This window comes from Mesoplodon bidens, assembly GCF_964165515.1.
Source record: "Mesoplodon bidens genome assembly, chromosome: 12".
NCBI classification, from domain to species: domain Eukaryota; kingdom Metazoa; phylum Chordata; class Mammalia; order Artiodactyla; family Ziphiidae; genus Mesoplodon; species Mesoplodon bidens.
Genome location: NC_138168.1, coordinates 90,080,255 through 90,097,857, shown reverse-complemented (window position 1 = coordinate 90,097,857; position 17,603 = coordinate 90,080,255).

Below are 17,603 nucleotides of genomic sequence, written 5' to 3'. Positions count from 1 at the left end.
TGTAGCAGTATGATTCATAATAACCCCAAACTGTAATAATCTAAGTGTCCATCACCTAGTGCATAGACAAACAGAATACAGTAAGTTCATAAAATGGCATGTTATTCAGCCTCAGAAAGGAAAGACCTATCAATAAATGTTACAACATGGATCAACCTCAAAACTATTATGATAAATGAAAGTGATAGAAACCAGAAGTAAAACATATATATGGGAATGGATTATATGAATCAATTTATATGAAGTATATGGAAAATATAAATTTATAGAGACAGAAAGCTGATGAATAGTTTCCTTGGGATTAGATTAATAGCAGATAACTGAAAAAGATTCAAGGGAGCTTTTGAAATGTTCTAAAACTCTTGTGATAATGTTTGCACCCTTTATAGTTTTACTAAAATCATTTAATTCTACATATAAAATGGGTGAACTTTATACTATGTAATTTATCCCTCAATAAAGCTCTAAAATACACATTAAAGAAAATAAAGTAAACAATACTCAAAAAAGCATTACTTACTCTTAAATGTCTATTCAAGTTCCTAAAAATAGGAATATACACATGGTATAACCTATAACAATAAAAACAAAATACTACCGACTTTATGGAGATTTTACATTACAAACTAAGAGGTTTCATGTAAACTGCACAGCACCATTGCATGTTACATGGAAGGTATTTAATAAAAGTTTGCTTGTAACTAGTTATTATTTTAAAACTATGTTAATACTCGTTTGATATGCATATATGTACAAGCATGTTAATATCCATTTTATATATTTAAATATATTCCATTTGATTGAATGCTTTCTCTTAGATCAAAACTAGATTTTTTATGTCACTCAAATGTAGTTCAAACAATTGCACATTTATTCATTTAAATGATCACACTATTTTATTTTTACATAAATTATTTTTTAATAAATCTCATTCTTCCTGAATTTTCTTTCCATTTTTTATTATGAAACATATGATTGAAATAGAGCAGGGTAAAAATGTTTAAGAGTGGTTTAAGAGTAGAAAAGTAATGAAATAATAAAATTAGCATATTATCAGTAACTTACTAGCTCCTGCTTGCCCCTTGCAAATTCCAGCTGATAAAGTTCTCCCCAGAAGTAAGTGCTATTCTGATTCTTGTGTTAATTATTCCCTTACTGTTCTCTACAGCTTTAATAGCTGGGTGTGTGTGTGTGCATGTGTGTGTGATTAAAAGACATGTTGTTTAGTTTTGATTCTGAACTACATATGAATGGAACTGCACTATATGCATTGTTTTGACTTTTCACTCAGCACTGCATGTTTGAGATTAGTACATGTTTTAGGTACTCAATCTAATTTTATTTTCACTGATGAGAGAATACTACTGAATGGATACTTTGCAATCATTTTTTCATTTGATAGACAATGTAGGATGCCCCAGATTTTGTTCTTATAGATAATGCAGCTATGAACATTACTACACACTTTTGTTGGTACATATGTGAGATCATCTCTCTCTAGTTTACTGCCAAGTTGTAGCATATAAACAAGTTCATATTTACATGTTAATGCCAAATAGTTTCCACTTCTCTTGTACCATTGACCCTCCAATTAGCAATGTCTGTGGGTTCTTATTGTTCCACAAGTCTCACTAACATTTGATATGTTTAATACAGCTTAAACGTTTTTCCAATCTGGAGGATGTGGAATGGAAATCCATTATGTTGTAGATTTGCACTCTTCTGATTATTAATGAATTTGAACATATTTTCCAATGTTGATTAACCATTGCGTTTCCTCTTCTGTTGAAGATTTATTTCAGGTAATTAATAAAGTGGTTACTAAAATATTTTCTTGTTTATTGATACTTAGAAATATTCTTTTGAATCTTAAGCTTACATCTAGAAATTGTGTTAATTTCCCTTATTAATACTATTAACTTATTTGCAGATTCTTCAGGATGTTTTGTACAGAGAAGTATATTGTCTTAAAAAGGAAAGGGTTGTATCAGTACTGATGTTCCCTTTCTATTTATACAGTTTTCCTTCCCCTTGACTTACTGTACTAACTAGAACATACAGGTTAATAAAAACAGAAGTGGTGGTAGAGGCACTTAGTGTTGTCACAGACTTAAAGAAAATGTTATTTTATAAGTTTTTAATGGATATCATTCCAAATGTTTCTATAAAAGTGCCACATTGCCTCCTGCCTTCTTTCTTTGGATTTAGTTTGCCTTTCTATAACTATCTCCCTATGTCTGATGCTTAGCTTATTACATTTTACCATTTTCTCACTGAAGGCTTAAGAGTGTAATTTTGCCAGTAGATAACAATATAAGTACATGCTGGAAGTTTTTCTGTGTAGAGTTTTTGCTAATGTCCTGTTTTTGATATTTCTGATTTTCATTATTATTTCTCCTTTAATTTGTGAGTTATTTAGAAGTATTTTCCTTAGTTTTACAACATATATGAATTTTGGATATGGAAATTGAGATAAAAGATCAGATCTACATGATATTTATCCTATGAAATTAGTTGCGATTTACTAAATTTACTAAATAATCCAAAATGTGGCAAATTGTCTATAATGCACCATTTATGGTTGATAAAAAATGTTCATAATATAGTTTTAGGTTTCAGTTATATATGTACATATGATTATTTCCTACAATGTTTAACCATTTTATACCATTACTGATTTTTGTTTTCTTGATCTATTAGTTACTGAGAGAGGTCTCAATCTGTCAGATTTTGTCTTCTATATCTCTAGGCTGTGTTATTAACTGCACACTACAACTATAATTGTGCATTAATTGTATTCATATATTATAATTATCTTAATTACAATGACATCTTCCAGCTATATTAAAATTTGTCATGATGAAATATGTAGCAATTTTTAGCCTTAAGCTCTATTTTTGTCCAGTAATAAACAGTGATACTGGCTTTCTTTTGCTTGTTATTTTCTTGGTAAATTTTTTCCTAGCCATTTTCTTCCAACATTTTGGTACCATTATATTTTAGATGTGTTTTGTAAACAACATAGATGAGTTTTTTTCAGTTCTTTATATCAAATTTTACCTTTTAACTGCATTATTAAGTCCATTTACATATGTCATAACTACCATCTTCTTTGTGCTATTTTTCCTATAAATATTTCTATTGTCTAATTTTTTTAACCATCTTTCTTCCTTTTGAATTTAGAATCTTAGTTACTGCCATTTTTTTAATCTACTAATTTTCAAACTACACTTTTCATTTCTATTCCTGTGCTGGTCACTCTACAAGGCCTAATACTAGTCAGTGTCAACATCCTTTCCACCAAGTACCAAATTGGGGTGTATTGTCCCAGGCATGCCCTCCAGGATCATGTACTATGTTTTCATGTATTTTAAAACATTATTTAATTTTTAGCATCATGAAATATTTTCTTACGGAAGCTTTTTGTATTCACTTAGGATATATTATAAATTTTCTTCACATTTGATCTGTGATTTGTCTTTGTCCTCCAGCTACTCTAAAGTTTGTTACCTGTCCTGTATTTTCTATGTAATATATTTTGTTATGTGTTGCATTGTTTACATCCTAATTGGAATTCTTTTGACATTTTAAATCTGAACTGGAGTATTTCATCAGTTCTGGAATATTCTGAGCTATTATCATTTCAAACTCTTCCTTGACTCATTTTCTATCTCCAAGCTTTCTGTTATTCCAATTAGATGGATATTAAGTGTACCTTGAAGTTTTGATAGCATCCACTTGAGAAACTGAATATACCTGGTTGTTGTTTGACACCTTGTAAATGCCTTAAATGGTAGTTGTTACTTTAGACTACTTTAAGCAGTCACATTTGTTAGGCTATGTATCTCTAGAAAATTGTCCATTTCACCCAGCTTTTTAAATACATTTGGAGAAAACTGATGAAACTACTTAATATCTATATTTGAATCTCTTCTAATTCTGTGATTATTAGTCCATTCTCAGTTACAAATTTATGAAATTATTTTTGATTAAGATAGCTGGTGCCTGCTCTATCTCAGTATTATTTTTCCACAGAGAAGCAGTAATTGCATTTCTTCCTTTTCAGTTATTACATCCAATTTCTAATTAATTTGCCTCTGCTCTGCTTTTATCATTATTCTTTATCATTTCATTTATTTCTTAAAGTTTTTTCCAACTTTTAAAATTGAATGTCTAATTCCTTTTGAAATATTTATAATATTTTACATATTTAAATATTTATGGTTATGACACTTTCTATTAGTTTTACAGTACTGATTTTAAAAAGTATTTTGGAACATGGGTTTTGAATAAAAATTCTTTCCGACATGATCAATTTTCCTTTTAAAAGGCATTTTTACACTGTTTATTATTTTTGTTTTTGATTTTTTTTTACCAAAATAAATATATCTATATTTCTTTTTGGAATTTATTGATTATTTTCTTGTAGGTTTTTGTATTTTCATCTTTTTAATATGGTCTATACATTTTGTGTTGTGTTACTCCCATGAAATATTAGAATATCATAGTTGAATTTTTGTTTTATGTTAATCTTTATATATTATATATCATTTTACTTATATTTCTTCAAAAATATGCATTAATTTCCTACTTTGAAAAATGAAGAAAATCATCCAACTATTTTTCCTCATTTCTGCTCCTTGATTTTCGTTGTTTATATTATCATTCAAGGGTTATTTTCAAAGTATGGCTCATCTCTTAACATGTGCTGTGTTCCTCTTAGCCAACTATCCATTAAAGAATAGGGGCGGGGGAGGGCGGATTTGGAGCACATAGTGGTTAAGCTGTCAGACAGTCAGTGTGGATTTTGGTCAGTTTTCTCTGAACATTTTCCCATTATTTATCTGCTCAGGGCTCTGCCTCTGTTCAGTCCATAGAGAGTCTTCCTGACTTACCCTGAATGCTATACCTCACTTTTTAGGGGTGATTAAATGGAAATTTTATTTAAGGTGGTAAGGATCAGTGGCTGCCTAATCTGATTTTGCTCAATATTTTTTTCTCCTTCACCCTGTCATACTAACAGCAAAGATAGTGTATTGGACCCTTATATCTTCATGGCCCTTCCTCCTACAAGGAGTTAAGCATTCTCCAATACAACTGGACCTCTCCTTCCCAGGTAAGGAATTGTCTGATGCACCCTACAGGTTATGTATTTTTTTTTTTAGAAGAACAGTCACGTTCAAGATAGCTTCATAGAAATGACTCTGACGTTTGTTTACTCTCTTATATATCATGGTTTGGGATTATAGCTGTATTCTAATTTAATTGCAGCTAAAATTCTTTTTCATCCTTCCTATTTTCTGTTGGTTTTAGAAGAGAATAGGAGAAAGAACTTTATGATCTTTAACTGGAATCTCAAATATGAATTTTAAATACTTTGTCTGTATGAAGTATGGTAAATGTCATAGTGAAAATAATTAATATCCTTAATTTTTATTTGAAAAAATTTAAAATTCCATAAATGCATATTGACACTTGACCTGTGACAGGGTGTGTCCCATAGGTGGATATGCCTGGCTTTCTCCTCCTCTGAGTCCTGTGCCCTGAGATTCTGAGTTCTATATGAACTATATCAAGCAGACTCTCTTACCCCAGCTTCATTCTTTTTTTTTTTTCCCAATGAGAAGCAGAGGCAGGAACTTAGAGTGCAGGAAGATAGAGAAGCTAGAGGCTCGGGTATTCATATCCCAAGTTGACTCTCTGCCAGGCCACAGTCAAGAGCAGCTGTGTTCCTCACCACAGCTGCTGTTGGGAATCACTCCCCCCTCATCCCTTCAGAGTTTTAGGTAATAATAATGTCTCCCTATCACTTGCTCCAGGTGTTTCTCCATCTCTCCTTTGCTATCTCTTAACTTGACAAACACTTATAAGTAGTCACTGAAATTAACTTTATTTATGTTCTATCCCAATGTATAACACACATGCAGTAAATTGTGTGTAGTGAATAAATTTTAAGTGTATACAATAACTTGTTTTATAAGTAAATATCCATGTAATACCAAACCAGATAAAGGTACATCTAGCATCTCATGAAGTTATATAGTGCCATTCTCAGTCTACCATCCTTATCTCCCTTGATGGTAGATGATGCCTGAGTCTTAAAACTCTCTGACCACAAAAAATAACCCCATCTATGCTGACCTAATTCTCGGCCTCTGGGATCACGGCATGACTGTGGACCTCTTCTTCCTCCCTGAAGTATGTTGACCCTCCCAATAGCCAGGGACCTTCAGGGGACATGGGGCTACTGTGGGAAGATGCCCTGGCAGAAGTGACACTTCTCGGGCTGGGATGGAGCTTGCATTCCCCTGCATGATGAACTAGAGTGCCATAGCCATGGCTCTTGTCTGCTTTTTGATGTGTGGATCTGCATGCTCCTTTTGGTATCTCTCACCAAACACCAAACTGTACCAAGCACCTTATTAGGCTTTCCTGCCCTGGGAGACTTTGTAAAAGTCAAACCCACATTCTCACCCTCCTTTAGGCCATGGAAACCCCTCATAAGCAGCTTGCTCTGGTGCACAAAGATGTCCACTTGGGGGCTGACTGTGTCACATGAAAAATTATTTTTAGCTAAACAAATTAGTTAGGCTTACACTACTTTGTTTCAAGACATAATATAAGGCCATAATCATTAAGACAGTGTGGTCTTGGTATAAAGATTCACATACCGATTCACAGAATAGCTTGTTAAATACAGAATTAGTCCCACACATGTTCTGGTTAATACATTTTTGCCAAAAAAAATGTGTTAAGCCAATTCAATAAGGAAAGATAGTGAATTTTTAAGGTTCTGTTTATTTGTTTTTAAACAGATGCTGTTGGAGCAATTAGATATTCATAGGAGAAAAAAAGCAATGGACTTTAACCCTTACCTCACGCCATATGTTTGCCTTGAAATAGATCAGAGACTTAAAAAAAAGAGCTAAAATTATACAACTTCTAGAAAAAAACCCAGATGAAAATCGCAGCCCCTTTGGAGCAATTTGACTTGCGACTTGTGTTATTTTTGTTTATCTTGCTTGGATTTGCCAGGCTTTTTGTATCTATGGTTCTATAGTTTTCATCAAATTGGAAATATTTCAGTCATTATTCCTTCAAATACTTTTTCTGCTCCTTCCTGTCACCTCTCCTCTAAAGAACACATTATGCTCCTTTTGATACTGTGCTGCTCATCTCTAAGGATCTGCTTATTTCAGTCTTTTTTCCCAGTGTCTTTTATTTTGGATAACTTTGATTGCTATGTTTTCAAATCTACTATTTTTGTTTCCTCTGCAGATTCTAATGTTCTATTAAATCAATTCACTGACATTTTCATTTCAGCTGTTATATTTTTCCTCCCTAACAAGTTCCACTTGTTTCTTTTTATATCATTTATTTCTCTCCTTTAAATACTTGGATATAGCTATAATTGCTCTTTTAAAGTACTTGTCTCTCATTATATTATCTCTGAAATTTCTGGGTCTCTTATTACCTGATATTTTCTGTTTATGGGTCACATTTTTATAGATTCTGGATTTTTATAGATTCTGTATATTATGAATGTTACAATTCATATTATGAATGTTAAACATATTATGAACATTTGCATTTTTGTTTTCTTCCTTCAAGTTGCACTGCAGTTTGAGTTGGCAAGCAACTGAGTTACTTGTAGGTTAGCTTGATCCATTTATTGAAGGCTTATTTTTAAAGTTTGTTAGATTGAGTCTTGTGTAGGTTTCTAGGGATGTTTAGCTCTGTGACTGAATCCTGAACTTTGGGGGGTCTGCTGAATGCTCTGTCTAGTGAGCAAGACCCTCTGCTCTGGTTGGTAGGACCTCAAACATCTCTGAACCCTAGGTGAGTTCTAGGACTTACTTGGCTTATAAATTCCCGACAGTCATTCTTTGCCTGCAGTTTTTTTAGAGTTTTGCCCTAGACGTGCTCAATTTAATAATCTGTCTTGGATCTGCAGAGATGCTTGTTGCAGACTCCTGGAGCCTTTTCTCAGTGCAACATCCTCCTTTCACCGGGTCAGACCATGCCTTCCAGCTGCTTTGGTCCCCCAGCTCCTGTCTCCCTGCAAGTGAGAATCCACCTCGGTTCTCTCCTTTGTCTCATGACTGAGTCTGGTGCTGCCTGCTGTCCACAGTCGGTTCAGAGGACCTGCCCATTTCAATTTTTCATCCCGTGTGAAGCTACAGTAATGGGAGAGACAAACCCAGGACCAGATACTCTTTTAAAAAAAAAATAAATTTATTTATTTTCTTGCATTTACTTTTGGCTGAGTCCAGTCTTCGTTGCTGCACGCAGGCCTTCTCTATTTGTGGCGAGCGGGGCCTACTCTTCATTGAGGTGTACGGGCTTCTCATCGCGGCAGCTTCTCTTCTCGCAGAGCACGGGCTCTAGGTGCACGGGCTCAGTAGTTGTGTCTCGCGGGATCTAGAGTGCAGGCTCAGTAGTTGTGGTGCATGGACTTAGTTGCTCCACAGCACGTGGGATCTTCCCGGACCAGGGCTTGAACTCGTGTCCCCTGCGTTGGCAGGTGGATTCTTAACCACTGCGCCACCAGGGGAGCCCCGAGACCAGATACTCTTCACTGTAGGAAACAGAAGTTGAAAGTTAAAAGTTTTCAAACTTGTTTTCATGTTCTGATAAGGCAGTTCTGGACTGGCCATTATGTTAGAGCTGGTTGAGTCTGATGCTAAGGCGTGACCCTCCTGGGGTCGCCACAGAATGTTGAGGTGGTCCAGGAAGTCTCCCACCCTGGTTGAGGGGAACTCAGACATCTCGGATCCCCATATGATTGCCTGATCTGTTTCAGCCTATGCTCATGGTAGTCGTTCCTTGCTGTTCTCATGAGTTCCACTCTAGAAATGCACATCTTACTATTCAGCCAAGGATTCACGGGGCCACTGTGCAGCTCTTCGGATTCTTCCTTTGCACTGCATCCTCCTCTCTAGATCTCTGCCCCACAAATTCTAGCCATCGAAACTTCCCTGAACACCATTCTCTGTCTCCTCAAGTCAGCGAAAGCTCCAGTCTGTGCTTTGGTAACCGCTCCCTGAAGCTCTGTCTTAAAGCATGTCTAGCAGAAAACTAGGGTGGTGGTAGGGCACACCTCACTGGTTTCCCTTTTCTCAGGGTTGAATCCTTTCCCAAATGTGGTCCAATATCTGAAAGAGTTGTTTCATATATTTTGTCCAGTTTTCTAGTTGTTGATGACAATTCAGGCACTGGTGATCCTGTCATAACATATACAAATTTGAGATACCTACATTGATTCTTTTCCTTTCCTATGGGCTTTGCAATTATAGTTAACATTTACTGAGCATTTACTCCTTACTTGATGCACTTTGCATAGAAAATAGGTATTAGTAGTTTTATTTTATTGATAAAGAACTGAGGCAAAAATAGTTTGGATAATATGTCTCAGGTTATGCAGCTAAAAAGCCTTTGATCCAGGATTCAAATGTGTGAGAGTCTAACTCCAAAATAAACTTGCTCTTAACATCTGTGATATATTAACCTAAAATGGAGTAGTGACTTATGCGAATGGCTTAAAAGGCAACGTTCAAAAAAATATAATTTCGCAATGAAAACTTTGCAAACTGAAAAGTATTATGGAAATATAAAGAATGGTAATCCTCTCAAGGATAATGATGACTTGTGAAAGAGGCTTTTTAATGGATGAGGCACTCATATTTATTATACAGTCTGAGATACATTTACATAGAAAGAAGCATTTTCTAATCTGGAGTGTTGTCCAGTGAACTTATTTATTTACCGTTGTTCATTTTGTGCTTACTATGGTAGGCTCAGGAGAGAAAGAGAAAATAAAACACAGTCCCTGCTCTGCAAGTGGGTGACAACTCACAGCGTGTTACCTAGTTCTTCTTTAAACTTCTCACCATGATTCCCAAGCGGGTCCTTCTCATTGCCTGACAATCCTATAAGTTTATGTAAATGACTCTCCTGCTCTCTGACACGTCTGCTTTACATCTTCTCTTTCCACCTCAAAATCCCACCATTCCTGCTTCCACTTCACCATTAGCTCATGACGTCTCATCTAATTTTACTTAGAAATAATGAGCCACAGGAAAAGAGCCCGTCTACCTTGGTGCCAACGTGATCTGCCTTCCTTCTTGTTAAAATGGATGAACTACTCAGGTGCATTTTAAACTATCTTATTTTTGCTCTGGATTCCATCCCTTCGTGCTTTCCCTCGCCCTGTATTCCTGCAATTCTCCCTTCTCCCTTTTGCATTGTTATTTTTTCCCTCTCTACTAGATCTCATTTAGCAGACAAACATGTCCTTCTTAAAAAAACAAATGTATCAATATGCAGACTTTTTTGGTCTCATAGTGTGCTTTAACTCCTATACCTGTTCTTCTTCACAGCACAGTTCGTTAGTAGGGTTTCCTTTAATGTCTGCTTCCCCTTCCTCAGCCCTCTTTACCTACCTCTCAAGCGTCCAGCTCTACCACTCCATAAACTGCTCATGTCAAAGGCACCAATACCCTGCATCCTTCCACATCCACTCAGCAATTTGTACCATTTCTTCATTATTCACTGTTTCTTGAAACAGTTTATCCACAGACACAGTTACAGAGCACCACAATCATGGTTTTTCTTTTCTTTTCTCTATTCTCGACCTTCTTTACTGGATCATCCTTTTCCTGGCCTCTAACTGTTCAGTTCTTTGGCATTTCTCTATTCTGTATACACATTTACTACCTGGCATAACTGTCAAGTTTACATTTCCAGCTCAAAATCTACGTGTCAAGTTCTTCAACCTAAGGCTCTCCTCTCTGCGTCTTGTAGGTCTATCCAAGTTAACCTGTCCACAAAAGAATTCTTCATTGCACCATCCTTTCCTCCATCTCGGAAATGTCACTAACATCTTATCTAATTGCTGAGGCCTAAAACCTAGAAGTCACACCTCATTTGCTATCAATCCAGTGTTATCAGCTCTTCCTTCAGAATATTTCCTGGATCTGCTCGTGTCCAGTCATCCTCATTACTGTAACTTTGCGGCACGTCACCAAGACTCTCAACTCGGTCATTTCTCTCTTTGCTTCCAGTTCTGATTTTCTAAAAATCTCTTCTCCATACAGGACACACTGTCATCTTTCCAAAAATTAAACCAAGCCATGTTTCATCACAGCTGAAAACACTCAAAATACATCTATCACACATAAAATTAAATCCAAACTCTTCTGATCCTGGCCCTTGTCTATGCTCTGATTTCATCTCTCATCACATTTGTCAGGGTGAGTTTCTCCAACCTGCAGCATCAACCTCATTTGGAAATTGCCAAGCCTGTCCCTGCATTAGGGCTTTAGCATTGGCCCTTCCCCCTGCCTGGAAGGTCCTGTCCAAGATATTTTCATGGCTTCTGCTTTGCTCCTTTAGCAATCTGCCCCAATGTGATACCCCAGCTTGGTGATTTCTTATCACGTAGTTAAAACATTTCCATGTCCACATTTGCCATCCTCTCTCACAGTACCCTGTTTTATATTTTCTTAGCATTTCTCACTACATGAAATTATATTGTATATTTATTTGTTTAGTTTTTTACTGTTTCCATTCCGTGAAGAAAAGAACATGGTTTTCTTGACTGCTGTTTAGAATCTGCTGCCATTAGCTCTGAGGACTGAACCCTAAGGCTTATCTTGACAATCCTCTCAGCACTGGAACTGCTACCTTCAGCCCTGCAAACACTGCCTTCTGCAGAAGTTTTTACGGCCCCATTAGCATCAGCAGAATGGTCCTCACCACTCCCGCATCTTTTAGTCACTGGCTCTGAATCAAAAGCTAGCGGGGCACATGCTGGTTGTGAAGAAGGCTAGAAAACAAGTTTCTGAACGTTTTAGGTTCTACAGTGAAAGGCAGTCTCTGCCTACGAACAAGACCCATGTAATAAAGAATTCCTGCAACCTCAGAAGACGGTTTGGATGCTCACCTGGCAATGTGTGGTGAAAACCCACTAAAATAGCCAAGGAGAGAATCCTGAACTTGAGTAACAATTAACTTAGAGATGGAGGAAGAGGAATTAAGGCCAGAAAGGCCAAGGAAGACAGAGAGAAGAGGGATTCTTAAAAATTATAAGAAGCAATTCATTTCAAGCACTATAAACAGAATGGGAAATATAAGAACCAAAAAAATATTCACTGAATTAAGTGATCTGAACACTTACAATCTGGATAACAACAGTTGCCATAGAGTGGGCAGACCAGACACCAGATTGCAATGTGATAGAGGGGAAATGCAAGAAATGAGTATTGACTTTTACTTACAAAGCTTTGCTGAGGAGAGAGATTAAAAGGGCAATAACTAGAGGAAGAGGAGGAGAGTCAGTGGAAGATTTTTATTTAATGACAGGAGAGATAAGACTGTTTATTACTGTGGGGAATGGGGTAAGAGCCAAAAGAGGTAGATTGTAGGTCCTCCTGGGGAGGAGCTATTATAGTATCTAATGTTTTAATAAGCCCCCAGAGGAATGATGAGGGGCTTATTTTAACACATGGAAAGATCCATGCATGAATAGAAGAAATTGCATCTTCCACCGAAACTAGAAGAAAGAGAATAAAGATCGACTTCTATAGGATCTGGAGAAAGACTGGTTTTTGAAGTGACTGGGGAGAAAAATGGAGTGCGATTTTTCCACTTCCTCCAGCTCTGGCCTCTGTTCTGTTTCCAGTAGGAGACATTCCCTCCTGAGAGCTTTAGGAGAGAGAGAAATAAGCAATCAGGAACATATAAAAGAAGACCATTCGGTTTTAAGAAATCATCAGAGACTGAAGACTACGAGTTCATAATGGTTCCAGTCTGTGATTTTTCACTGTTAAGCAGCCTTGTTATAGGAGAGGAAAGATGGCTTTTTGTTTTTGTTTTTTTAAGATTCAGGGCTGGGATGTTGAGAGGCGTTGGTAACACATGTTAAGAGGATATCAGAAACAAAAATATTGATAATATGGTTGAAGTGCTTGACCCTGATGTCTAAATTGATTAGGGATCATGGTGAAGCCAGAATGGAACTAAGGGACTGAGTTGAAATAGAGAAAGGAAGATGTTGTGAATCAACATGATGGAGAAGAATAGAGATCCCAGCAGAAGTGGAGCAAGATGACTGTTAGCAGAGGGTAGCACACACCTGACCTGAGACATTAACTCCTGCAGTTTCAGACTTCAGGGAAGCAGTAATTCTCAGTTAAGAGATGGTCAAGAATATGGTCACACCATCAGGTGACTGAAGTCAAATGATATTTGACAGTTTAGAAAGTTGGGTGTTCTTTTGTTTGTTTAAGTATAGAATGGTGTCCAGTGGGCAGAGTTCAATGGCCTGGAGGAAGTAAGAAGTGAGAAATTGAAACTTGAAGGAAAAGCCCAGAGAAATTTAGAAATGGAAAGAAATGGAACAGGGAAGATGAGAGTGGACAAAGGATTGTTTTGAACTGATCCCCAAGATGACAGAGGAAGAGGAACAGTAAGATCCCCTAGCTTCTAGTTTCCAAGTGGAGATTTGGTGGAAATAATTTTAATGTTAGTATTAACTGTCTCCTGTAGTCATTGGGACTTGAAGGTTATTTCTTATTTTCCAGAAGAAAATTTGGATGAGCATCAGAGAAACTTTCAACAGCATCAAAAGCAATAAAATAGGGGTTTTCCAATATGTATTACATTGTTTTAGAAACAGAATCTACCACAGTGGTTGAGAACATTTCTTAAGGAACTGGCCATGATCTGAATTGGCCATGTCAGCTCTGGTCTGGGAAATACAGCAGCTTTGTGAGGTTTTCATTTTGAGAGGTGTGTATAGGGGCAAGAACGGCTGTTCCTCATCTTCCTTCCCTATGGAACCCAGCATCCTGTCCAGATACAGCACTGAACTCTACACTACCTAACTGTGTGTACTTGTACTTACCTTGCTTGTCATTGTTACTTGAGAACTTGACAGATTTTTGCAGATCAATTATCACTTAAGATCAGATGACTTTGGTTCTGAAATAAAAGTTCCACAACTTTTAAAATTTCCTTAGGAAATAAAGACTGATATTCACAGATTTACTACCTACTCACCTAATATTCAGAAAATTAGATGTCAAAATATATTTGTTTAAAATCAGAAATATTGTTAATGAATGGAAATATGTCACTGAAATATAACTGAACACTAGTTTCCAGAGGATTTGTTATTTATAATCTGTTATTTCCCTATAAACTTAAAGAATACACTTAACATTGTTTAAAATTATTCATGTGAAATCTGGCCAACTGGCCTCTTGCAGATTCAATAGTATTTATTATACTGTATTTGTGCCATATCATTAGCCTAAGAAGTAAGGTTTCCTTTTTTTGGGGGATAAAATATTCTCTTTTAATTGTTGGAATTTCAAGTATCAAATAAGGAAGTGACGGTAAAATCATAAATATGAATATGCAAAAGAAGAAGTTACTGCAAACATAATGTGAGCATGAGTGTCTGTGTGTGTGTGTGTGTCTATGTGTGTGTACCAAAACAAATAGACTATTACCTCACAGTTTAGAATGTGCCCACAAAGGATTTTGTGCCCATAAATTCTTCGCAGTTAAACCTAACTTGTTCCAATGGGTCTTTTACAGGAGCTCCCAGGCATGCTGTGTCCACTTCGCCGGTCCTGCTCTCACCAAACACAGTGCAAGACCAGGGTAAGTGATGGAAGAACCTGGATCAGAACTGACGAGGCGCCTCCACTCCTAGTTCTGCTGTAACCTTGTGATAACTTGTGCTATGACTTAGCTTTTCTGGACTATTGTTTACTCATCTGAAAAACAAAGTGTTAGAATTTAATAATCCCCCATGTCCTTTCCAGTACTGATACTACAGAAACTACTTTTTAGTTTAAGAGGAGAAAAGAAAACCTGTTGTGTTTATCTCATAACCTTCAAATTGTACCCAATGTATCATTAGATTTTCCTCTTCCTTGAGAGAGGAAAACAGAAGAGTATATGCAGTTCAAGCATAGTTTCAAATCATTTAAAGTGCTGTGTAGATGTATTAAAGTTATCGAAAGTGGGCAGGAATTACAACAGTGTATGGTCAATTTTTTTTTGAGCCTGCATTTTCCCTTCTTGGACTAATACATGTCTCCTGGCATGAGTGGTGGTGAAACAGACACATCTACAGATGTTTCCATATTAAAGGACTTTCATTTTTGGTATGAATTAATAGTATATAAAAGAGAGAAAAAGTCTACTTAAATCCATACAAAATTTTATGGCAAAACATGCTACCAAATCTGAAATATCATCAGCGCAGGGTAAAAAAGTTAATATGAGTGAGATTTTCATTAATCTCTAGCATATAATTTATGTATTTCCTGGCATTTGGCTGCATTCTGTAATTTTACTACATTTTACCACTGTGACATGTTCAACCCCATTCATTCTCATTTTCTCCTGGTTGTAACGTTAAATTATAGCTGATCTTTCCCAATCTTATCTCTACTTCCCTGGAGAGATGGAGTCATTCGATACAGCTCTTGGATTCTGAGAATTCCAGAGCAGAGTTATTATGTCCAGAATTAAAAGCTGCTTGTTTCTGTTAGAAAAGGCAATGGGTAATGCTTTTTGAGTTGCTTTTTTTTTCCTTCTGTGGGTATGACAGCTGGGAATTGAGAGCTACAGAGCCTAGAAACTCTATTTATATTACATTTGACTAATTTAAAACAATTAAACACTTTTGCTCTTATTATCTTATAAAACAGAGAACTAATGATAATGATCCTTACTTATAGTGTCTGTTCAGTGACAGAAACTGTGATAGAAAAGTTGTTATATGATATTCAACCATTCTCCGATGCTTCAACACTGTGAGATGAGTATTCGTACTCACATTTTAGAGATGAGATTTGAAGATACTAACAATTGCCCAAAGTCTCATAATTACTTAACATCAAGGTTAGGATTGAATTCAGTTTGAATGGAACGGAAATATCTGTGCTTTTAAGCACTTGTAAACTTTTCACATCAGAACAGAGAACCAGGGTAAATAAGAACATACAGGAACTATTTAAAAACAGAAATGATTCTTAAGATGGCTACATTGCAATGTTTCTCCAATTGCAATGTATCAGAATTTGTATTTAGTGAACAAATATTTACATGTCTGCAGTTTAATTTAGTTAAGCAAACATGTATTGGACACCTGCTGTGTGCAAAGGGCAGGCCATCAGAGGTTAAACAACAAAGTCAGTAAGACAGTTTCCAACCTCGAGGAAATATGGTTCTATGATCTGACAGTCAAGAGTGGTATAAAAGAGAGACAAATAAAACACTGTATAGGCAAAGAGAAATAAGTGTTATATTCTTACTAAAAGAAAGGAAGGTTTTATAAGGGAAGCAACATTTGAGCTGAGCCTTGAAGGTTATATTCCAAGACCCTCTGTCTTGATTAATTTCTAATTTGATTTTTTTCAAGCCTAAAGAAACAGTGAAATATAGAAGAGACACTATATTGTAGTGGTTCCCTGGATCCACATCCTACCTAAGCCCCTAATGATTGTACAGCCCTTGACCAGTTAGATAGTCTTTCTCCCTTTGTTTATCTAACCTGCCAAGTGGGAATAGTAAATCTGCCCACCTTACAGTGAATCACTGGTACATGTTCCACAAGTGCTTGTTCCTCATAGTGTTTGTAAAGCAGCCTTTCTGCAAGTTGAATTACTCTGAGCATTCAGTTCCTAATCTGAAAACAGAGATTAAGTTCAATGACTTTAAAATATTGAGTTTCAAACCTTGACAATAACGAATATTTGTGGGATAAATTGAAGCATGAGTTTACCTTCTTTCAGTAGATTTTTCCAGATGAGGATTCTAGGACACAGCTGTGATCACAAACCTGATTGCTCAGAGCCACAGAGTTCTGTGATTCATACAAGTGACTGGAATATGCAAAGTCTGGAATGACTAATTTATTTGTGATACAAACAATTAATAAATTCTAACCAAAATCTTCGTGTATATAGAATTGCGAGGTATGAAATAAGTAAAAATTGCAGACAGCTCAATATGAAACAGACTTGAAGATGGAATCTTATCTATTAATGAAGAATGTGTCTTATACCTTTATAATTACACCCTTATAATAAAGGGTGTAATGTTTTAAAAGGACTCAGAGATGTTGTGTGTTAACTGGAATGACAAATTTAAGAAAGAAATAACTGTAAAGAGCAAAATAAATCTACCTTCTGATAGAATTACAAAAGTATTTGATTAAAAGAATGCCTCAATATACAAATGGGCAATAAGCACATGAAAAGATGCTCAACACCACTGAGTTCTCAGGGAAATGTAAATCCAAACCATAATGAGATACGACTTCACAACCATTAGGATAACTATAATCTAAAAGACAATAAGAGGTGCTGGCCAGGATGTGGAAAATTGGAACACTTATACAATATTTTTGTCCATCAGTTCATAAATAGATAGATAAAATATGGTCTCTCTCCTCAACTGCATGTGGGGCAATAAGAAGGAATGGATCACTGGTACATGCTACAACATACATGAAGCTTGAAAACATGTTAAGAGAAATAAGGCAGTCATAAACTACCACATATTGTATAATTCTGTTAATA